The 25,992-nt window shown below is 38.3% G+C and overlaps 1 pseudogene; it reads right to left on the bottom strand.

Moving 5' to 3' along the window:
* Positions 1-14,466: 14,466 nt before the first annotated feature.
* Positions 14,467-25,457, bottom strand: LOC110726258 (annotated as a pseudogene).
* Positions 25,458-25,992: the final 535 nt, after the last annotated feature.

Raw genomic sequence — 25,992 nt, 5'->3', positions numbered from 1 at the left:
AGGGACCCAGTGTTTGGGACAATGACTTCTGTCCCATCATCCAGAGGCAAGGTGGTCTTTTTGAAAAGACCCGTCTCCATTATTTGGTCCCAAGCCCTCTCCGATACTTTGGGAAGGGCGCACTTCTTTCCTAGGAGAGCCGGGAGTGTGTTGTAGCGACGCAGCCGGTGGTTAACTTGCGGAGAGGGGGAAGAGACCATGTAAAATTTTCTCTTCCAGCTGCTCCACTTAGATGGCTTATCCAGCGTCATCATATATTCCGGATGTGTGGTCAATGTATAACACGCATTCCAGCCGCCTGGGGCACGACTGAGGCAGTGCATATGTGCAAACGCCTCCAAGATAGGCGTTATGTCCAAGTATGTTCACCCATGAGTTGGGTGTTAGTTGCCAGACGCCAAGGTCGTAACCCCTTAGAATGGCCTTTACTGTGTTGTGGAGGGGGGACCTGAGACCGGCTTTGAAGGCCGCCTCATAGCAGCCGAAGAAATCGTCGACATGATCTAAGTGGTCATCCTAGACGACAGATGCCTCTACAGGCGGCACAACAATTTCCCATCTGGCCCCTACCGGGCGCTTTTCCAAAGATGCCGGAAGGATGGCGTTTAAAGTGACCACATCCCGAGCGCTCATGTGCGCCTTTGTTGGATTATTAATAGAAGGCCACTTATATGCCTCCTCATCCTCTTGAGGGGCATCCGGGTCCATGGTTAACTTAGTAGAGTCGGATTGCTAGACGGTCTCCTCCCCGTCTGTACTCTCGGATTCCTCCAAGATCTCATCTCCGGGCGTGCTAGGTACGCCCGGCTAGTCATAAGGAATCTTCTCAGCCGGAACTTCAGCTGAGCCGTCTAACTGATAATCGGGGTTTACAGCCGTCCGTCTAGTCCGAGCCATTCTGTCCTGCACATTAACAGAGACGGTCGGATTCGCAGAAGAGTAAGGGTGGTTCAAACACCCTCAGACGGCATCCCCAGTCGTAGACTCAGTCGTGTCCAGTGACCGGTTGACAACTGTCCTAGGCCGTGCCGTGTGTGTGTTGGGTGAGTCTATTATTCTCTAACAACCTATACAACCGGAAAAAGCGCAAAAAAGTTGCAAGGGGCAGAGACAGTACCTTGAAGTTGTAAAAATCTGAAGACGGTTGACTCCTTGAAGTGAGCAGCCGGAAATCTGATTTGTTGCTTGGTGATACCCCAGACGGTAGCCGGATGTACCCTCTTCAAAGAGCAACTGAATTGTTGAGGCAACCCAACCGTTTCTCTGAAATGTGGCTTGAAGATACCCCAGACGGTAGTGACCGGCTATGGGTGTATTGAAAGCTATGGAAAATAAACGGGTGCTCAGGCGGTTTTGAAGAAAGTGGCTTGAAGATGCCCCAGACGGTAGTGACCGGTTGTGGGTATATTGAAAGCAAAAGAAAAGAAACTTGACTAAGGTCAGGCGGTGTCTGAGAACTTTGAGCAAGGAACACTCAGACGGAAGCCGGATGAGTGAAAGATGGGAAGTTTTTGCAAATAAGAGCAGCCGGTATCAGAGCTTTTCTCTCAGGAAGTTTTTGCGAAAAATTTGCAAAGTGTTGAAATGAGAGGAGGGGGGTCTCTACTTATAGAGAACCCCAGAAGGCGAACCGTCGCCTCCCATTCAATTTCAAATTCAAATTCGAAATTCGAATTCCAAAAAAAAAATAATAATAAATAAAAAAGAAGGAGATGATCCATCACCTTCCCAGAATGTGACACCTGTCACAAGTGCCACGTGGCAAGCCACGTCACACCTGTGAGGGGCAAATGTTTAGGGTAAAAATACCCTGTCCACGTGGCCCAATGGCATGGAGCCTCAGAGAGGCCCGAATGTATCCAATCCTCCGCTGACACGTGGCACCTTAACCCTAAAAAGGGAACTGATCCCCTTCCACTATAAATAGAGGAAAATCCTCATTTATTATACATTCATAAATATAAACACAAAAAACCGAGCAATATTAATTGCAGAATTCTCTTTGAATTAGAGAGAAAGACCTTTACATTCCGCACTTAAATACATCCGGAAACGTTCTAACTTGATCGTCGGAGGCGGAACTCCACCCAATCGGAGTTTTTGTGGTTTTGCAAGTACAGACGGTTGACGCACATTCTCGGTGTTGTAACTCTCCCAAGGGACTCAAAAAACCCCGAAATAGTATTCATAAGCATCTAAAACAAGATCTATGCATAACACACAAAGAACACATAATTATACCTTTGAAGCGTGATTCCACGAGTGATCGAGCAAGAACAATAAGGAGAACAAGAACCCCAAACGTGATTCTTCTACTTGGTCCACAAGCAAGGATTGAACCTCCACTAATGCTAGTTAATTAGTTGTGCTTGAACCCTTCAATCAACCTTCTACGGAGAGGAGAGGAGACAAACGAGCCACGAACCACCACCACTGTGCGTCTACCGGCGCCGGTGTCCGTACCGTACGGACTAAGGGAGTGAGAGAGAGAGGCGTGTGAGAGAGAGAGGGGTTGGGAGTTGGTTTCTTGCTTCACAATCTACTGCTTAGGTCAATTGTGACTTATATGCATAACCTAGGCAAGGCCTCTATTTATGTTGTTTTAATGAATAATACAAGAAGGGGGGGTTGAATTTTTAGTATGACAGATTTGTCAAACTTTTTGCGGAAATAAAAACAATTAAGATTAAGGAACTTAAAGTGCAAGAGAGATTTTACGTGGAAAACTCCTTGGCCCTAATCAAGGAGAAAAACCACGACCATAAGGGATTTTAGGAAAAGATTCTTTACTAGAATAGGGCAATGGCCTATTACAAACTAAAGACTCTTACTTTAAGTTCCTCAACAAACTCAAAGCCCCAGGCAACAAGTCACTCAACCTGTTACTCTTCTCTTTCTCCTAGCTTCACTCAAAGCTAAAACAGAAGTTCACTCAAACTTCCCAATTCCCCAAAATACAACTCGAAAGAATTAACTCTAGTATAAGAACATAAGAACACTCTAATTCACTAGTGTGGAATATGACTCTTAACTCTGTTAAAGAAAACAAAAAATAAAATCTATTTGAGCAAGGGTGAGGTTTTCCAACTGAAATTAACTAGCTATTTATAGACCAAGTTTTCTTTGGAAAAAATCTTGTGCTACTTAACCATAATGCCACTACTCTCAACCCACTAAACAAAACATGTCCTAAAATTAAGGGTAGGTTCTCCTTAATGGGCAAGACCATGACATGGACTAAGTCATGGAGAGTAGTCCCCAAGTTTTGGAAAAAAAGAGCAGATTTTATTTTATAACTGATATTTTGAAATTAAAATAAAATAAAATCTTTTTCATAAATGATATGATTTAAAACCAATTGTTTTCCTAAAATTAAGCAACACACAAACTTATCTTTTAGATTAATTCCACACAGCTAATTTAGAGTGTAAACCTAATTCTTATACTTACATAAATCCTACAACATAAAAATATTTTAGCCTTCATGTTTCTCTGATGAAGCTTCTACTCCAAGGCTTTTGTTCCTTAAAAAGAAACTTCTCTTCTCTGGTGAAGATTTTACTCCGAAGCTTCTGTACCCTAAGGGAACTTCTCATCTCAAGGCTCCAACTCTTCTCTTTTGGATTACTTTGTCCTGTGCTATCTTGTTCCTCAAGGAATCTTCGCAAGACAACTCAATTCTCCTAGTAAATGCATTTGATTACACACTAAAACAATCAAGAACTTATTATTCTGTAAATAAGTTAGGCTCTGTCATCATCAAAATCATGAGGTCAATAATATTCCCCCTTTTTGATAATCTTGATCTGAAACTAAACTAAAAAGAACACGATTGAATAAAACTAAACACAGAATAAAAATAAGAAAAATAAGCACTAATAAGCAAAAATAAACTTTATTTAAATATACCTGCTTGTAGAGAGTAGGGAAATTGTGAAGACTTTGAACAGAGACCATAGGAATGATTAATTTTCCTTGAGTTTGCACCTTTTCCCCCTTTCGACATTATCAAAAACCAACACACATTGCAGAGTATACCATAACACAGCACCAATCTAAGTGGTTTTGTATTGAGACAAGAAGCATGCATAGAGGAAAAATATTCACAAAGCATATAGGCATATTAAACTTAGAAATTAATCATCCAAAACCGATTTAAAACATCGGCCAAATGTACTAAATTCACAAGTCTAGCAAAAGATAAAGTACCCTATAATTACAGACAAAATAAATTGTTTCCAAAAGCAAATTTTTAAGCATCATAAAAAGAAACAAGGGCAGCAAGATTAGATGGGTTTTAAGAAGCAGTGCTCTGGTCATCATCAACAACAAGATCTTCCAACTTCTTGGAGAATTGAGACACTACATCATTGACAATAGCAAGCTTCTCCTTCTCAGCGCTTGTGACTAGCTTCTTCATGCCACTATCTAGAGTGAGTACACTGTTCTCTAGTTCCTCCATCTTTTCTTGTGACTTCTCCTGTTCCTTGAGCACCTTCTGGAGAAGGTCTTTCATCTCCTTCGTACTCTCCTCACTTGGAACCTTTGGTGGAGAACTAAAAGTTGTGAACCCTGTACCCGCAGATGTATACTTGACAAAGGTAGGAGTACTAGGAATTTTTTGCAGTTCCTCCTGGGCACCAGAAAGCTCAATGCAAATCCTAGTAGGTACTTCTTTCTTTTTCATCAACATCAAGCTCTTTCTCTTCTTTCTTCCCCCTGTTTCAGTCACTTCCTCTATGCTCCTTTTATCCTCTTCACCATGATCTCCCTCAACATCATTTTTTATCTCCTCCAACACATTCTCAATCAACCCTACTACCTTTTCTTCCTTCGCTTCTCCCTTAGGTGAAGCTACCACTTCCTTTGGCCTCTTTTCTTCCTTCACAACTTCAAAACTTCCATTCACAACCACAAGATGATGATTATCAAAAAATGGGTTGGATATATTCGGTGTTCTTGAGAGGTAAGGGCTCATAATTGGAAAAAGAGATACCAAAGCTTTCAAAGACAGTGGTAGAAGGTTGGCGTATCCAACTTTCCATCCTTTGGAACACATTGGGTAAGGTGTTGGATCATGATGGAAGAGAAATTGATAGGTATTTTGCGGGCAAGGCAGTAAATGAGGGTTGCATCTAGCTTGTTTGCTACATCTCTCTTTTGAGAGCGAAGGATTATGTCATTGTACACAAATTTTAACAGAATTTTATCAAGAGGGGTAAGTAGGTTATGGTTAATGTAGGTTTCCTCAGGGTCACCACCAAGAAACTCCACAATTTCATCAATATTAGCATCCAGAAGGGGATTTTGTATGGTATTCTTGAAATATAAATCATAACAAGCATTAGGCACTTCAAACAACTCAGCCAAATACAAAGCATCAAATTCAATCTCTACACCACGCACTTCACTATGGATTTTTCCCTTAGAATACTTAAATTTCTTACAGAATTCCTTCATAGAATCCACATACATGCTCCGATTAAAACATTCACTCAACAAATTGACCCAATTTTGAAACTCAAACAAATCAAGCAATTCATACAATTTAAAAGCTTTACACCAAGGTAGATTAAGTACCAAACCTGTCACATAGTGTTCGCCACTCTTCTCTAGCCTTTTCATAGCTGGAGGCTTGTCTCGATAGTTGACACCCAACTCCGATATGCTCTACTCCTCTTATTACGAATCTTCCTTCTTTCTTTTGCGTGAGGAACTAGATTCAGATGGAGCATTGACCTTTTGTGACTTAGGGATTTCTTCAGTTTGAATTTCCGGAGGGATTTCCATGGTGGTGTCTTGAATTTTGGTTGAATTTGCTTCGGTTTTGGTTAGGGTTTTTTCAGTAGGAGAGATATCCATGGGAGAGAAATTTTGATCGGTTTGGGAAGTGATGTGGTGAATTTTGAGCGGTGTAAAAATTAGTGAGGTTGACATCCTTTTTATGGTGGAGGTAAAAAGGTGAGGTGAATTTGTGAAGTGTCGTTTGGAGTAGGTGAGATGAATTAAGGCGATTTGATGCCTTATTTATTGCTTAGGGAACGTAAACCATGTTTCAAGAGATAAGTTGCATGTGGGTGATGAGTCTATTTTATATATATTTTTATTCCCCCGTCCCACGGTCATATTTGTGCTTATTTGAGCTCTACGGAGCTACTTTTATTACTAATATGTGTTTTCTAGTTTTTTCGTAGTTTTGGTACTGTTTTATAGGAAATTGCAGATTTGGAGCATTTTCCCGGACTTATGGTAAGCCACTACGAGAATTGGAGAATTATGACCATATTTCATAGCCAAGACCGGTTGGAGTCGTCAAATAGGTGATTAAGGGCTCGGCAAAGAAGAGAGACCAAGGCAATGGACCAAGTATTCAAGACCCAAGGTGGAAAACCCGGAATTGGGCCAAGAGAAATAGCCTAAAAGTGAAAAGGTCCATGCTTGCCCTAAGGCGCGCCCGGCCGGGCGAGGCAGAAGGAAGAAAGAGCCCTTTGCCCTGTCTCGCGCCCGACCGGGCGCGACTGAAGATTCGATGTTCAAAAAGGCGGGCCCGACCGGGCAAAGGCGTGTTTCTGAAAGTGTTTTGACAATTTAATTTGTTGTTTTTATTTAGGATTTTTAAGTTTTAGTATAAATACGTTTTTAGCAAGTAACGAAGGGGGTTCTCCTCATTAGTTAATTTCTAGATTTTAGTTTTAAGCTTTGGTGAATATTCTTGTTTTCTCTCTACAATTTTGATTTATACAATTCATCATTTCCATTTATTTTGGTAACGATTTCTTCCCCTTTTATTTTCAGTAATTTAATTGCTTTGGTTAATTATGTCTTGCTCAATTGCTTTGATTAATTTAGATTTAATTATGTGTAAGTAGTTTAATTCTAGGGTTTGTGGGGATCCATAAATAATGTGAAGGGGTAGTTTATTATTGTTGATTGTCAATGCTTGATTGATTTCCTATTGATTGATTTAATGCTATGCAATTAGATTAGGCCTGGTTTAATTGTATGAGTTATGAAATATTGATTCGAGATTCGAGAGATGAGAATTAATGTTTAGGCTTAGTTTCAATACGCATGTAAAATTATAAATAGTTAAGTCAAGATTCGAGAGATGCGATTTAATACCGGTAGATTAATTCTGTGATTGTAATACGTAGCAAAAGCCCTTTATGATCTGGTTAATTAATGCATTGATGATTGATTGTTGTGTTTTACCCTGGAATATTATTTATTAGTGAACCTATACCCTAGGCCTTTTATTATTGTTTTCCTCCTTATTCAACTTGCTTTAGTTTGATTATTAGTTTAATTCTCATTAAAAACAATTTGGTTACTTGATAATTTAGATTATTTTAATTAATTAGGAATAGAAAGACTTGTTTCCCTGTGGATTCGACCTACTTCCCTATCTATTTTAGTTAGTGGCTTTAGGAATTACTTTTGATTAGGTGATACGACTTTAGCCTGTCAAAATTTGGCGCCGCTGCCGGGGAAACGGTTTTATTTTTATTTCTGATTATTTTTTGCAGTCTAGATTATTTTCTTTAGTCTTAGAGAACGCAAATTATTTGGGACAGTTTCTCATACTTGTTTGTTTAGTTCTGTGTTTATGCCCAGGAGTTCTAGATCAAGCTACATCCCATTCGATCCTGAAATCGAACGTTCTTTTCATAAGCAGAAGAATCTTTTTAGACAGGTCTATTACACCTTTGGAACCCCCATCTGATTCTAGTGATACAGAAGTTTCTTTAGAACTAGAATCAGAGATGATGGCTCAACCACCTCGTAAGCTCAGCGATTATTCGCAGCCGTCCTGGCAGATTTTCCACACCTTGCCCCTGCACCAAATCTCGAGGGAGTACAATTCGAGATTAAGCCCCAGTTCATTACTATGATTGAAAGGAAGCAATTCAGCGGAGCTAAGGGTGAAGATCCAAATCTTCACATCTTGGACTTTTGCCAATATTGCAACACCATTAGACAAGCTGGGGTCACGCAAGATCAAATCAGGGAGATTCTTTTTCCCTTTTCTTTGTGTGGTAAGGCTAAATCATGGTACAATGGACTGAATAGAACTGCACTTGGTATTACTAACTGGGAAACTCTTGTTTTGAATTTTTATAACAAATACTACCTTGTAGAGAGAATAGCTTTGTTAAGGAGTAAGATCCTAAATTTTTCCCAAGAAGCGGATGAATCTTTATATGAAGCTTGGGAATGATTTAAGGATTTGCAGAGAGAATGCCCTCATCATGGGCTAGCACAATGGCAGATACTCCAATTCTACAACGGGATTGGATATAATTCAAGAATGATTTTATTTGGACTCTGCAGCTAACGGAAGATTTATGAATTTGGATGTTAATATAGCGAGCAATGTTGTTGAAGAGATGGCTATTCATAATTCCCAATATGGGAATCCCAGAGGATTTGCAAATAAAGGAAAACACCAAGTCGATTCTATATCCTTTTTGCAAGCACAATTTACTGCTATTAGCCAGATATTAGACAATATTAATAATTCTAATTCATCTTCCATTGCTATTGTTTCTGCTATTGGTACTAACTCTGCAATAATTTGTGAAAATGTGGTCTTGTAGGTCATTGGGCTCACGAATGCACCAGTTCGCTTGAGAAGATTAATGCTTTTCAGGCCTATAAGCAAACTAGTCCATACTCTAACACCTACAATGTAGGGTTGAAAAATAACCAGAATCTGTCGTACAACAATACGAAAGTGCCTAACCCCCCACCACAGGTACAACAACCGCAGCAGAGGTACTACCAACCTCCACATCAGAGACCACAACAGACTGTTACTCCTACCCCTAATTCTGGCTTAGCAGAAATCAGAACGATGTTAGTTAATATGTAGAAACAGATGCAGGTTAGAGATACGCAAATTGACTCGATCCTAGCACATAATAAAATCATGGATAGTCAAATTGCTCAACTTTCTTCTAGTCTGCAATCTCGCCAGCAAGGAGCCCTACCATTGCAGCCAGTGCAACCAACAATCACGTGAATGCAATTACGCTGAGAAGTGGTTCAAAATACGATGGGCCTTCTATGCCCAAAGATGATGAACCTATCATTACAAAAATTGCTAATCTTGATTCTGTTACACCAAATATTGTTGTTACTAACCCTGTAGGGCTCCAAAATAAAACTAACTCTTCTAATAATAAATTGTAGGCTAAAACTCAAGACAAGAGTGGAGATGTGCACAAACCAGTTATCAAACTACCATTCCTAAATAGACATCTTAAGAGTAAGTTGGATAAGCAGTTTGGTAAGTTTCTGGAAGTTGTCAAGAATTTGCAAGTAGCAGTTCCTTTCACAGAATTAATTACTCAAGGTCCTGCATACTCTAAATTCATGAAAGAAATCTTGGCCAGAAAAAAATCTATTAGTGAGGTGGAGACAGTTGTTGTTACTGAAGAATGTAGTGCAATATTACAGAATAAATCTCCACCTAAACTAAAAGATCTGGATAGTTTGTCTATTCCTTGTCACATTGGTAATCTGATGATTGATAAAGCTTTATGTGATTTGGGTGCAAGTGTAAGTGTTATGCCATTATCTGTGAGCCCTAAATTAAATATGGGTAATTTAAAAGCTACCAATATTACTCTACAAATGGTCGATCGTTCTGTTAAATACCCTTTAGGTGTTTTAGAGGATGTTCCTGTTAGAGTAGGTAAATTTTATATACCTGTTGATTTTGTTGTTCTTGATATGGAGGAAGATTTGCAAATTCCGATTATTTTGGGTAGACCATTCCTTCATACTGCAGGGGCAATAATAGATGTGAAAAGTGGTAAACTTATGTGTAGGGGATGAAAATATTATTTTTAATCTAAATAATGCCCTAAAAGCCCCATGTTGAAAGAAAACTGCTATACTATTGATGTGGTTGATGTAATTAATTTTTCTAATAAGCCCCAAACTCTCACTAGAGATCCCTTGGAGGCTGTATTTTGTGTTACATCTTCCACAGGAAAAGCTACTACATGAAAAGATGAAGTGGATGCTATAGAAAGAGCTCTAAACTGTGTAGGGCTTGGGTTTGAAGATGAATAAGTGGAAAAAAATGGGCAATTGAGAAAAAACGGACTCAAAATGATGTAGCTCGCCCGACCGGGCGCGAGAGAAAGTCCGTATACGAGCGAAATTCGCCCGACCGGGAGAGCACCCGCCCGACCAGGCACGAGATCAAAGGTAAAAAATAATCATGGGATAATCTCATTATTAAATCAATTATTATCCATATAGAATCTTTTGCTCAAAATATCCTAACAAACTTATCAAAATTAACAACTCTAATTTTGAAAACTTATCTTTTCAAAATAAAATCTGATTTTAAATTTTAATTTTTTTTTTTTTTTGAAAAACCACGCCAGCCACCGTGGTGTGGCCAGCCAAAGCCAGCCACGGTGGTCGTACACCTGTACGGTGTACTTCGCACAGCAGCAGTGCTGCGCAACTCTTGCACAGTGATGATGCTGCTCCTCCTTGCTCGGTCCTGCTGCCCCGCCTTTCCCCTCCCTCTTGGACCACCACCGGCGGCAGCCACCGTGGCTGCGCCACCCAGCCGCGGCTGCCGCCTCAAATCAACCCCAAAAATAGTTTTTTTTTTTAGTTTTATTTTAATTAAAACAACACTTGAATTGCTAAATTAAATTAAATTGGTCCAAGTTATAAAATTAAATCACATTCAATTTTAAAATTAGGGTTCTTCTAGAAAATAATTCCCAATTCCATTTAACACTTAAATTAAATTATTAATCATGAAAAATTCACAATTTAAACATAAAATCAAATAAATTAAATTCATGAAACTAGGAACTATCGAAATCATTCAAAACACAAAATCCAAATTTAGGGTTTCGAAAATTTCAAACTAGGGTTTTGGGGGGGGGGGGTTTCGAAATTTTCGAACCAAATAGGGCAAAAACCGGTCCAAATTTTAGGAAAAATTGTGAAAATTAAACATCTTTAATGATTCCATATGTTAAATCACCATTTAAAATAATAATTGACCCATAATTAAATTATTCTCCCTCTTAATTGAATTAAAAATTGTGGACAACAAAGAATTATGATCGATATGTGTACATGCATTAGGCTAATTAATACTACTGTAGGACTTTGGATACTTTAAGCAGAATTGCATGAATCGTATTCATAAGCATCTAAAACAAGATCTATGCATAACACACAAAGAACACATAATTATACCTTTGAAGCGTGATTCCACGAGTGATCGAGCAAGAACAATAAGGAGAACAAGAACCCCAAACGTGATTCTTCTACTTGGTCCACAAGCAAGGATTGAACCTCCACTAATGCTAGTTAATTAGTTGTGATTGAACCCTTCAATCAACCTTCTACGGAGAGGAGATAAGACAAACGAGCCACGAACCACCACCAACACCACCGTGCGTCCACCGGCGCCAGTGTCCGTACCGTACGGACTAAGGGAGTGAGAGAGAGAGGTGTGAGAGAGAGGGGGGTTGGGAGTTGGTTGCTTGCTTCACAATCTACTGCTTAGGTTAATTGTGACTTATATGCATAACCTAGGCAAGATCTCTATTTATATATCTCATATATAATTAGAGTCCATGTGAAGCCCAAACTCCTAACCCAATCCAAACTACTCTAGCCTTACTACATATGTGGCTTGTCATTACCTCATGTGGCCCATGAATGGGCTTCATACTTTGTTCAATCCATAACCCTCGTATGTGACCTTATAGGATTCATTCTATTGGCTTTGGACTATTTGACTAGCCCAAAGATCATTTATTATATCTAGCAATAGACAATGACAATCCAAAAGAATGAACTAATTATCTCCATAACAATGATCCTAGATATATCTAGTAATTGCACCTGACGAAAACATAAATCCTCCAGATCTTTCTAAGGCTTTTGATAGTCTAGAATGGGATTTTATTAAGGATACTCTCCTTAGTATCAATCTCCCTCCTAATATAGTCAATCTTATTCTACGTTGCATCTGCACTCCAAAGATTTCCCTCCTTTGGAATGGAGAAATCACTGAGTCTTTTAACCCCTGCTAGGAGAATTAGACAAGGTGATCCTCTTTCTCCTTATATCTTTGTTCTTTGTCTTGATCGTTTATCTTGTATGATTCAAGATAGAGTTAATGATGGATCTTGGAAATCTATGAAAATTGCAAAAGATATCAATATATCTCATCTATTTTATGCTGATGATGTTTTCCTGTTTGGAAAAGCATCTTCTAGCAACATCCAAACCATGATGGAGGTTCTTGATCATTTTAAATGCATTTCAGGTCTTTATATCAATATTCTCAAGTCTTTTGCCATTTTCCCAAGAAAAATGAACTATAATGTCAGAAAATAGATTTGTGATGTTTGTAATATTTCCAATACTACTAATTTTGGTAAGTACCTTGGCATTATTATTTCTCACAAACTTTTAAGTCATTTGGATTATTTTCCCCTATTGGATTAAACTTGTTCTAAGATCAAGGGGTGGCAAAACAGACTTCTAAACATGGATGGTAGGTGTACTCTTATTAAATCAGTTTTGAATTCCTATTCTGTCTTTGTCATTCAAACTAATATTTTACCTATGAGTGTTCTTTCTGAATTTCAGAAAAATTGCAAACGATTTCTTTGGAATAGGGTAATCGTTCTAGATTTATTCCTCTTACTAATTGGAAAGTTGTTTGTGACCCTATGTCTAAAGGTGGTTTAGGCATTAGGGATCTAAAGAGATGGAATTTGTCGTTTATGACTAAATTAGGTTGGAAGATTCTAACTCAGACGGATAAACTTTGGGTTAAAATTTTAAAAATAAATACCTTAAATACTCTATTAGATTATAACTCAAAACCGACGGACTCTAATTTTTGGAAGGATATTTTAGCTAGTAGGGATATTCTTAGAAAAGGAATTATCATCAATATAAGTGATGGACATGATACTTCTCTATGGTTCCATCACTGGATAGGAGAGTGTCCTTTCTATCTTATTCCTAATATCAATATCGCCGATACAAAAAGTCATTAGCGTGTCTCCAACATAATTAGGAATAATGAATGGTATTTAATTGATGTTATGCATATTATCCCTTCCTATTTATGTTCTTTAATTTTAGCTTATCCTCTTTCTAAGCTTGTGCAGGTCCCGGATAGATTGAAATGGACACTTCATAAAAGTGGCTCATTTAATATCAAATATGCTTACAACTCTACTCTTCCTCAAAACAATCTTTTTACTTCCTTTCTTTCATCCTTTGCTTGGAAAAACATGTGGAAAATCAAAGTGCCATATAAATATAAAATGCTTCTTTGGAATTTGGTAAGGGATATTTTACCCATAGGTACTATCTTTAAAAAGAAAATTCCTTTTTTTGACCCGATTTGCATGAGATGTGAGGCCTCTATGGAGGATTCTACCCACATTTTTAGGGATTGCCCCAATTCTTCTGCTTTTTGGTCTTTGGTTTTTACGAAGCTTTCCTATTTAAACATAGACTTACAGCGTTTTTATAATAACAATCTTCTCCTGAACTTCTGGCAATAAGAGAGGGCCTGCTTACAGCTTGGAACAAGAAAATCAAGTTCCTGGAACTTGAAACTGATGCTGAATCTTTAACCAAGATGTTGAAGGTTCCGAAATCCTTTGAAGATCATGACTTGGGTAATATCATTAGAGATGTTGCTTCTCTTTTGGAAAGGGATTGGACTGTTACTGTTTTTCATGCTAGTAGATCTGTGAACTTTGTTGCGGACAGACTTGCAACAATGGGAAGAACCAAGTTTAAGACAGGAGAGAGGGTTCCCTACAGCTACCCACCTGCTGATGTCTTTGAGACTTATGCTTCAGAAATTTCAGAAATGCAAGCAGCTTAATTCTCCGGTGGCTCCAGTAACACCTTTTGCCAAATATGTGTTACTTGGTACTAATATTACTTATCTTCCTAGGACTAACTATTATGCTTACTTTAGTTGTAATGTGGAGCTTAGACAGCTATGAGCTGCATTATATACACTCAAACTATCCCTCTTTTGCCCTGATGACTTTGGTCATCAGAAACTCTATCATCTAATATAATATTAGTTCCCTTTTCCGTTTAAAAAAAGACAATACTAACAATTTAATTGTACTCGTATATACTACCTCCATTTTTTAGGCAAAGATCTCGTCAATGGCCAGTTGAGCCTTGAATTGAAAAATCCAAACTATGAACTAGATCATGATATTTCTTAATTATGGCTGAAGTTCCCCACTCATGAATAACATTAGATACTGTATTAGGCTCCAATACTACAATAGAGCATGGGTGAAACACGTGTATGCGAATGTGAATCAGTCGTGAACAAAATCAGGCTGAAATTTTGATCCAGCATGAATGAAATGCTGAAATTTTTTAAAATCGTAATCAGTTTAAGATGGAAACATGAAACAAATATATGATCGATGCTCAAGGCAATAATACACTAATATTACAGAATTTAAGGGATTGATCACATCTCATGATTAATCAGTTTAATATGTGTTACAGAATTTAAGAAATGCACTAACCAACTTTTATGAAAATCTAGATGATATACATGATTAACAAGCTAAACCAATCTTCTGAGGTCCAACTCCGGACAATCTTCTGACAAGAACCCTTGTCAAAGATCTTAAAATACCTAATACCTAGAGCTCAGTTTCATATGCTCCCTAAGAAAAAATTTGTAAGCCCAAGGCTGGCAAAATAATGTCCTCCACATTGAGTGTATTTGCCAATATATAACTTTAAATTCCGAGATTTCAGATTGAGTCATCCAGCTGATGGGAAACCAGACGTTAACTTAAATTGATCTGGGCTCTTGTACTTCAGTGCCTGTGAATATGGCTGGGAATTTGGAGCCGACATCAACTCTTGTATTTACCGACATAACCCTGCATAAACCCAAACAAAAGAAAAATGGGGTTACTAGTTCACCTGTAGAAGAGGTTGGAAATAACAGGAAAACTGAGAAATACTTTGAGACTGGAGGGAGATGAAAAAGGAATTAATTCAAAATAAAATTGTAGTTTATGGATCCAATCTTGACTTACCGTATGTTTATTTTATAGATCCTAAACGATGTTCCGTTTGAGAAGAAAGGAACAAGTTCACCAATGATTCATTGGATCACCCAAGAGGTCAATGATAAGTGATATTTCTAGAAGTAAAGAATCAAATAAACTTGTGCCACGGTGAGAGAACTTCTTGAGCCAACCTAGGGCCTTAGGGGGCAGTTGGTCAATAACCCATCCATGGTGTTTGGTTCAATGTACAAAAAGCCTCAAGGGGCACCAAGGTGTTTCCGAGTTCCCTGCGCCTAAGGCGCGCCTCAGTGACAATTCAGTGTGCCTCATTGAAGTGAGGTTGCATATAATAAACAATAAAAAGACTTCTAAAAAAAATCTTTGTGCACCTCAGTGCGCCTAATCAAATTCGCCTCGTCTAGACTACTAAAGGCACATGATCCCTGTAATGAACTGACTTAGGGGAGGGTATTATGAGTAGTTTAGTATGTTAGTAGTTATCAAATGTAGTATGGGCAATTTGGGAAGTCTAGTATTATTAGGTTAGTAGTTTGTAACCTTAGTATAAATAGAGAGAGGGAAGAAAGAAGTAGGTAGGCAGAATTTGGTGTGAACCTTTTGGAGAGTCATGGCCTAAAAGCCATTTGGAGAGTTGTGAGCTTAACTCACTATTGAAGATTGATAGCCTTAAGCTATTAAACCTATCTTTTGTAAACCTTTGCCATTTTCAATCAATATTCAAGCTTTAATCTTTATTTACTAGCCATATTAAATCAGAATTATAAACCCAGAAAATCAGTTCATCACAATCCCTAATGCCTTGCACCTTAGGCACGCCTTTTCAAACACTGGTTTGGTTCAATAATTTAAAAATAATTTGTATTTAACTCTCAATTTTTCTAAGGTATGGCTTCCCTAACCCATGGGAGGGACCTTTCAAATCAGAAATTGAAACAGGAACATATACCTCCGTCTCACGATGAACCTAGCATCATCCAGTTCACAACGATACAATTTGAGGGCATGCTTGTTTATTTTAAGTTTTCGATACAGACTTTGAAAACTAGAAACTAGTAGTAGGAAACCAGGAAAAGATGTTTCCAGAAACTGAGGTAAGTTTCCAAAATTAAAAAAAAAAAATTATTAGAAGTTTGGCTATTTCGGTGTTCATATTCTAGCTTAAACAGCAGAACTTCTGATATCTCAAAACCAAAAATTGAAACTGACAGTGATCAACTAGGCCCAAAATTAACTAATGTTGGTAATTCTTTCTCTTTACTTACTCTCTAAAGTTGGGCCCCTCATCTATTGTTCGTTTATCTCTCACAAAATTTTCACCCTGCTCAACCAACAAGCAAAGAGTAGATATTAACTTAACCCTACTTTTCATCACAAGTTTACATCTAGCACTACACACTACTGAATGCTGGCACCGCACTGCAAAGAATTTCGGACAGTCACTTTTCACCATAAGAAAAAAGTTAAGAAATCATGCCAGCATATTCTATGTCATCTTCTTAAAATTGTTGGTCAGCTAGTAATCTTTTATTGCTTTCAATTACCACTAATTTTACCACTTAATTATAGCCTCAATTTTCGGGTCAACTAGCATTAACTATGGGATCTAATACAATAATTTTACCAGTTATTAGAGCGATTTAAAGAAGACATTATGGCACTAACATAATAATCAGAAAGATAGGAGATCCTGGGAAAGAGAGAGAAAGGAGGAGGTTGAGTATTCAATTAATCAACCAACATGTGGTATTAGGTATGTGTTTTTGTTTCTAGGTATCATTATACATTCTAAAAGATTAAAAACATGGATTTGATACCAAAACCCAAACCTGATACCTGTACCACATGTTGGACCAAATGAGCCTTACATAGATACAAATTTCACTAGAAATGCCAGATTTAAGAAAACCCTTTCTCTGATTCAATTAACCTACTTCTATCTAGATGCAAAAATAGCCAGAATTAAGATGACAATTGTTTAACACACATCAGCTGATTAAGCGCTATAAAAATTAACTTTGATGCCATCATCCTACTCCAAAAGTCCACCCAATCTCTTCCCCCAGTTTTTGAAAAGCAAGGAATTAGACAAGTTACAGCAATAGTTAATATATATTAAGATAAAAAAAGGGGGGGGGGGGTTGGGGAGCTCTTTAACATAACCAATCAAAGTTGACCTGACAATCCCACAACATTCACCCTTAAGACTTTCTGAAAGAACAATCTTAAGTGGATTAATTTATCCAAAGACAAGGTATGTTCTCTGTATGAAAGAGAATGGAAGGCGTATTAAACAACATTAAGACCACTCTTAAGATAAAACTGTTTAATTCACACTAAAGCATACAGATCACAACAAATTCAATGACCAAAATGCAAAGTTGAACAGTAACATGCAATGTTTAAGGAGACTTCAACAGAAAACAAACAATAAAATAAGTCCATCTTAAAAGCAAAGCAATGTATAATATGCCTAAAGAATAAATATATACACACTAAAAAGAACAAGGAAGAGAAAGGAACAAGATTAAAATATTAAATCCATGTTTACACAAAAAAGGCCATGAAAGCGAAAAGAACAAGAGATAAAAAAAAAGTTACTTTTTTGGTCCAAAGCTCATTGTCAAGTTTCTAAAGTCAACTAGTCTATACCACGTTGGAGTATACAATCCTACCAGGGTATATGATGTACTCAAGAGTCAAGTCTGACAGGTCAACATTGGTTGTTAATAGCATCCAATGAAATAGCCATAAAAAAAAAATAAAAAAAAAAAAAAAAAAAAAAAAAAAAAAAAAAAAAATCAGTAATAAAAAAAAGGGAAAACTAAGCACCCAATGGTTTTTTTACTTAGGAAGAAAAAAACCTAATACACTAGGTTGGTTAGAGTGCAAAAAAGTCTTCACAAGCAAGCCAACAAAGAGATTTTTCCAATAAAGAGCAGAAAAGTCTCAAACATGCAACCAGATAAAATCATACAAATAATTATGGCTGTGAAAACTAACCTCCACTAGTTGTGTAAGTTTCCTCCGTGATGAGTCAATATAATGATCTATCTTTGCCTGTGATTTGGGTAAATGGTGGTTTTTCATAGACCCAGATACTTTATCAACAGTTTTCTTAACAATTGTCTTAAAAACTTCCTTGCTCATATTACCCTGACGCCATTGTGGCTTAAGGACCTCCTTTACAAAATTTGCAACTGCAACTTTGAACAGTTTCATTGATCTAGAGTCCTTATTTTTCTTACTTCTCCCTTCTGACTTTACTTGATCAATCTCAATGTCACCTTCAGCAACATCCGCATCTTCATTGGGACTGCTAGGGCTTCCATTCTCAACAGCGCCAACTTCAGCATCAGCTGTCTCCCCAAATTCATCGTTCTCCAGAGACGCAGTTGCAGCAACAGCTCCAACCACTTTCTGCTTGTTGTTCTCTTCCACATCTAACACATTGTGACGACTGCTAAGCTTTAACATGATATCAGAGTTATCAGCTGCATGGTCCTGCTTTTGAGCATGCTTAATTGATTCTGAAAATGGATTTATGCTGTCAAACAAAGGATCATATTGGTCTCCACCTGAGGTTGGCAGAGTTTGTCCCCCAACCTTAGAAGAATTTGATGAGGAAATAATCTGCCTTGAACCATGATCACCAGCTGACTGTCCATCACACTTAATCCCACCAACAACCCCTCTTTCTTGCGTAAAAGCAATGGAACTGAATCTAGTGCTTAACGGCTGATCAAAAGTTGAAGCATATGGATTATAATGGGTGGAAATTCTAGATCCTCCTACATCAAAGAAACTAGATGGATTATCTTTGTCAAGTGTACTTGAAGAGTATCCACTATCCAGGCATGGACTGAGACCCTCCAAGATGAGAAGACACACTACTCTCAACAGCAGTAAGATGCTGACCATATGGTGGTTGTTGCTGTGCTAACAGATGATTCTGGAAAGATTGTTTTGAAGATTCACCCGCAAGAGTTTCCCCAGGAAATGACTGAGTGTTCTTCACAGATGAATCCCCTTGGAATGACACAGGTTGAGGGGTCACCCCAAAAACAAAAGAGCTGGAAGGTACAAGGCTCTGCGTAGGAAACTGAGTATATCTATCATCCCTAACTAGATTGGGACCAGAAAATGGCTGAGCTGGAAAGCTGTTTGAAGGTAAATGGTATGTATGATGTGAAAATCCACTAACCTGAGAATGACCAGGTAGTTCACCTGGGTGGGCTCTCAAAGACATCTGACCTGGAAAGTCATTTCTCAAAGGAAAATTACCATGCTGAAATTGCAAGTGAATACCAGGCATAGATGCACCACCCATATGTAGTGGATGTCGTTGCGGCAGGGTATTCCATGTAGGATTCGGAGGAACAGGATAATGAGACTGAGGTAATGGAGTTTGATATAAGGGACCACTTTCAATATTAACAGATTGAGGAGGAAAACTAACTGAGGGAGCCAACAGATTTGGTACTTGAGGTGTATTTGTTGGTTGTTGAGGCGCGGGAGGTGGTGGTAGATGGGAAACCTGATGAGCGAAATCTGGCGCAGAAGCATTAACTGTAGATTCATTAGGCATTTTGACCAGATTTGGCTCATTCACACAAAGCCCTAATGGAGAACTGCCCGTCTTTTGGGACTCTTCCTCAGGTCTGTCATTTGCTAGAGCAGAAGCTTCAGCTTGAGAAAGATGGATCACTTGCTCAGTAGCTGAAGGCATGCTAGATGATGGATGTTCCTCATATATAGGAAGCTGAGGAATGAGTTCACCTGATGAGCCCAAAACCTGATCTTCCTTCATAGAAACAGCACATTGATTAACATCTGTATTGAGTTTCTTGGCATCTGAAGCACTGGGACACACAGCATCATCTATAAATTCAGCATTTTTTCTCTCATCATCACATGTTTGTGAAGCCAAATCACGACTTTCATGCTTATCAAAATCCAACTGCATTCTCTCACCCTTTATATCATTATGTCCATGAGGTGATTTCACACTGGCACTTCCTCCATGTTTATCAGGATTATCTACACTCCCCACATTTTCTGTCAGGTGCTGTTTATTGTTATAACGTCTGGAGTATTCATTCTTATCTACCTCAACATGCAGATAACGACAAGAAGATCCACGATAACACCGTCCTTTAAGGAAATCAAAATATTCCTGTGTTTGAACCTTTCCTCGTCTCAATTTCTCACCACGAAAATCACCTCCGGGTCTGTAAGGAGATCTGCTTCTACTTCTTCGTCTCTTTGGAGACCGGCTAATGCATCAGGAACAATACAAAGATCAATCTCATGCACCAACAGTACCCAACGTAAAAATGCAAAGGGGCAATGAGACATGCAAAGCCAAAATAAATAAATAAAAAATGCAAATATATACATACCGCAGTATGCCTACCTACTAAAACAACAACATTTTTATAGAAGGCAGGACATATACCTTCTAGATCGGCTTCTTCTCTCCTTCCTCCTGCGAGGACTTCTTCGAGGACTTCTTTTCCTCCTCCTATCAGATGGTGATCGGCTACGACTATGGTTACGACTCCTGTCTCTTCTACCACGCCTTCGAATATGGTGAGCATCTTCAGACTCACTTTCACTACCACCTTCCTTAACCAGTCTGCCAAATTCATCAACTTTTACAGCAGTAGGGGTACTCTTTTTATCTTCTTTTTCAGCATTTTTAAGCGAAGAAACATATTTTCCATGAAATGCAGTGTTAGGATTGGATCCTTCAACCCTATCATCTACGTATCGCTTGCATATTTTCTAAACAAAACAGTAGTTGTTTTTTCCTGGAGACTGTCTTGAATTGATTGCAAATCATCTGGGTCCTTATTCAGAGCACTGTCTAAACAAGTTGTGACAGACTGATCCAGTCCTGTTTCAGGTCTCTTACTGCTCTTTGAGTTCACGTTACCATGCTCCAAGTCGTAACGTGAGCTTAAAGCCCCAGATTTACCATGGAGTGAATCTGCGATGACCTTGACATTTTCACGAGACAGCTTACCATCATCAGAAGAATCATCAGATGCATAGTTTTGTATAAGTCTGAATGGGCTATGGATATCAGTGGGTTGACTACCCAGCTTTTCAGGCTTTATCTCAGCACTAGTTTTAATTTTGACAGATGCGCTTGATTTTAGGGCAAGACTGTTACCTCTCGAACACTGCAAATCATTATCATTCTCTTGCATTTGTGGTTCGTATACGTCCCCAGCTAAAACAGGCTCTGGCTCAACATCTTCAACTGAATGATAAACTCCATGCTCTTTATCAGATTGTGTGATATCATCTAAAAGCCACAATCCAATAGCAACAAAGCATATATAAACATTCTGGTAAGAATAATTCAAATTTGAAAAAATAAGAAATTTCTCTAGGAAAAAATTTGAATGAAACCCACTAGTTGGCTCCTCTAAGAAAGGAAGGACAATTGTAATATGATAAAATAACTATACGAGATATGCAAAAGAATTCATAGAAACATTAGAATGGCTGGATGATCACTAAAAGCTTCATGAGACAGAGAGACATTAATAAATTAATGCAACAATCTAAAGAGAAAAATGTCATTTTACATCCCTTTATATACCATAGCTCATTCTCTTAAGAATTGTGGATAGAAAATTTATTACAAAGGTGATTCAGAAATCAGCTTCTATAGCCCAACTGCAGTGACCAAATTCCCAATTGTTAAGAAACCACGTATTAATTGTAAAAGATCATCAACTAAAGGAATCAAAACAGATACGGACACAGAGAGAGGGGGGGGGGGGGGGAACCCTTTTCTGCCCCAGCTTCAAGAGCTTTAACAAGTGAATGAATGCTGCAACAGAATTTGACAGCACAGTTCACAATGTGATAGAAAATGCAGACAATAACCAATATGTAAACATTATCATAAATGATACCAGAAAAAGTGACAAACAAAGTGAATTGCTCCACATGATTTCAAATGTGCCATTCAAAACACTTCAAGCTCAGATAGAGTCAAGCATGCTAGACATAGACCTCAAGTTAATTAAGAAGTTCCCAATTCAATAATCTAGTTGTCATCCTAAAAAAAGTGACACTGTAAGATAAAGATAAAGCTGCACGCCCCTCCTTCAGTTACAATCATTTCAGTAGATCTCAGAAGAGAATTTATATTAAAACCATGCAGGAGTTTTGGTATCTCAGAGTTCACTAGGAGAAATTAGCACCTAGGGAAGGATGGGGACAAAGTTCTGAGCTAAGCCCAAAGGTATAGACAAACCATTACTGTCTACACTACTTGGAGAAAGTGGCCATTGAGGTTTGGTCGCTTTCCAAGGCGGTGGGATCACCGAGTCAACTAATATTTTTTTTTTTTTTTTGGGTGCCAAGGTACCTTTTAAGTTTTAAATCTAAATATAAATAGAGGTTTCATAAAAACAATATGGGATCTTGAATCATTTCAGGGAGGAATTAGCACCTAGGGAAGGATGGGGACATATACCAAGCTAAGCCCAAAGGTATAGAGTCTAGACAACCAACTACCTCCACTACCAACTTATAGAAAGTGGCCACTGTGGTTTTTTTGCCAAGGCGGCGGAATCGCCAAGTCAACTAATTTGGTTATTTTGGGTGTCAAGGTAACTGTTTACATTAAATTCTAAATATAAATAAAGGAACAGATAGTTAATAAAAACAGTACTGGAGTTTCAATCCTATCTGTAGAGCTCATAAAAGAGTTCAATCCATACAGGAGTCTCAGTGTCAAAACCTTTATCTCAGAGTTCACTAGAGGAAATTAGCACCTAGGTTAGGATGGGGACAGTATACCAAGCTAGACCCAAAGGTATTGGCAACCATTACCTCCTATACACAACTTGGAGAAAGTGGCCACCATGGTTTGGTCACTTGACAAGGCGGTGGAATTGCCAAGTCAACTAGTTTGCTTTTATTTGGATGCCAAGGAAACCTAAGTTTTAACTCTAAATATAACTAATATACTTGGGGGGGGGGGGGGTGGGGGGGGGGAAAGTAAAAGTAAAAGAGAGCAAAGACTACTTAAAAAAACAATACCCAAGCTACTCAAACATCAGTCATTACATTCTAATAAGCGCAGACAATGGAGGAGCATATCACAAGGAAAATTATAAGACATAGTAAGCAGTAGTCTAGTGGGAGTGTGGGACAAATCAAGCCACATCATAAAACAAGAGCCAGGGCATCAATAGTAGTCAACAATCTCCATGCACTTCTCAGTTCATGCAGTACTAACTCTACTAAGTAGATTTAATTACTACATTATGTTTATGCTCAAAACATCAATCGCCAGGAGAGTTATTGCTTCATCATGTGGATGTGAGATAAAACCATCAAATGCACAACTTTGGGGAAGGGAAGTAGAAAACATGGGAAAATAATGAAACACTTATCCTAGAATTAAAAAGATGTTAGGTGAAAAACTGAAGACCAAAGGAGAAAATCATACCCACAACATAAATTACGATTGCCAAATTCAAACATGCAATGCTAGACAAAACAGATGGAAGACCATCACTTTCAGGTACAAAGCACACTACATCGATTACAAAAATTAGTTTAAAACACAGAACTAATATTAAATAAGCCCTGAGGTGACTGCTTCATCGATTGTGTCATATAGATAACTTTGAAGTTCAGGTAGCAATATTGCATAGACCAATTACTATCATTTACTAAGCCAGTTAGGTTTAATGTACTGCCTATGTCCCCAATCCTCCCCATGTTTTATAACTTCCCTTTTTCATCGAAAGACTAGTTTTTACAATTCTATTTCAGGAAAGGCCCCAATATCATTTATAATCTCTTTTTTCATTACCAAAAAGTTAGGGCCTCGCACTCTCTCACATTCAAAAACAAATAACTCCACTGTCTTCTATCACATCTAATTTTTCAGTAAAATGCCCATTATCTCTATTCACATCTGCTTTCTTAATAAAACATAAATTGACAATCAAGCTTATCACCTAAAAGGGATAAAACTATGTGTCATGTTAAGTGTCAAAACTAAGGTATGACAGAGAGAATATTTCCTCCACGTTCAAGAAAGTTGACAAATGATAAGTTCCTGGCATTACAGAAGTAAATGATCTTAACTAAGATGAAAAAAGAGAGATAATCAAAGCGTGATAATATGAAACTCAAGACCTTAATTTTAAATAAAACACATTCGCTATAAAATTAGCACTAACCTTCCATGTCTACATCAGAATCTGCAGGTGAATGAGATGTTCTCACATTGGGTAAAGAATTAGGTCCTGCAGAGGGCTCACCATCACCATACGTATGAGACAAATCTCTCTGGCCTTGACCTTTGTGCAAATCATTAACAAGACTACATTTCTTTTTCATCCACAAGAAATATTCATGTGAACATGAAGCTTCGCTTCCTGGATCGCCTCCGACTAAAAAGTCAAACTCTGGATTTCCAGATTCTTTCTTACGAGCCATTTCTTCAAATTCCGGCCCATTCTTAGCAATAAACTGGCACAGGACTTCAATATTACGAACAACGTTCTCATCTGCTGGCTTAGGTGGTGGAGGAGGAAGATCCAGCAAAACACTTTGATTCAATGATACATCTTCGTCAGAAATTGGAGTGGCACCACTTTTGTGACTATGAGTGGTGATATTACCACTAGATTCAGACACAAGAACTTGTTCAGATATGGGATCATGCCCTGATTGAGTTGGTGACCCAGAAGCTGTATTTGTGGGTGTAGAAAACTTCCTAGGAGAAGATGAGGAGCAGGCTGATGGAGGAGGTGGAGCCCTTGGCGGGGAAGAGGGTGGAAGAGGCGGTGGTGGGGGACCTAAGGAAGACATATGAGACTCTGTGCTTTGTTGTTTAGCAGAGTCAAAATTAGCAGGGGAGAAATTACCAGCAGCTGTTGGGGGTGGTGGGGCCTGTGGGGGCGGTGGTGGAAGTTGCATATAAGGAGGTGGTGGTGGAGCTCTAGGATGACCCATAGAAGAGGGCGGGGGAGGGGGAGGATTGGGATTGGGACTCCCAGGAACAAAATTTTGTTGAGTAGCTAGATAAGAAAGAGCAGGGGCTCCACTATGTCCTGTTAGAGGTCGATGCATGTAAGGCTGACCAGTGTTCGAAGTAGAAACTGGAGGACCTTGATGCGGCATGCTTGGTGGAGCAGGAGGAGCATTTAAATAGGCAGGCCCACGAGGTGGAACTCCATGTACAGGTTGCAAGGGAGCGGCATTCCCCGGTTGGAAAAGTGAAGCTGAAGGATGACCAGCAAGTTGTTGCTGATAAGGAGCCATTGGTCTTTGAAGACCTTGCCCAAACTGGGGAGCATAATTTCCTCGACCATACATAGCCTAATACTACTACTACTCACAAAATTGCAATTAAAAATAAATCCCCCACAATCTTTGAATTACGCCAAATTACTAGTCCCTGCAACGAGAAAATCACAACTTCCTTGATGGTAGTATATCATTACAAACCCAAAAGCAAAAGTATCAATTTGCCAACTAAGTAAGGAAAACTGAGATTTACTAAACAGACAATAAATCAAAATTAAATTAGATTTTGCACGGTATCGATTATCGCAACAAGAAACTTGTAATACCACAAAATTCATAAGCAGGAAAGAAAAAAAAAGTGTTGATATCTTCACAGCTACGGCAGCATTTATTATAAAATACAACTCATAAAAAACAATTAGAAGCCAAATTTCAATTTATACACAAAAAGCAAAAACTACCAAATTAAATTAAAAAAATTCAGCCAAATTAAAACACAATTTTAAAATTAAATTCACTCAGTACACAACAAGCAAAAACTAATCTCGCTCTCTAATCCCCAATTCATTCCCAGTTATTCTATTCAAAATTGCGTGATAATATA

This window comes from Chenopodium quinoa, unplaced genomic scaffold (assembly GCF_001683475.1).
Source record: "Chenopodium quinoa cultivar QQ74 unplaced genomic scaffold, ASM168347v1, whole genome shotgun sequence".
Classification (NCBI taxonomy): Eukaryota; Viridiplantae; Streptophyta; class Magnoliopsida; order Caryophyllales; family Amaranthaceae; genus Chenopodium; species Chenopodium quinoa.
The sequence above is the reverse complement of the archived record's forward strand: the minus strand, read 5'-3'. Positions and strand labels throughout refer to the sequence as shown.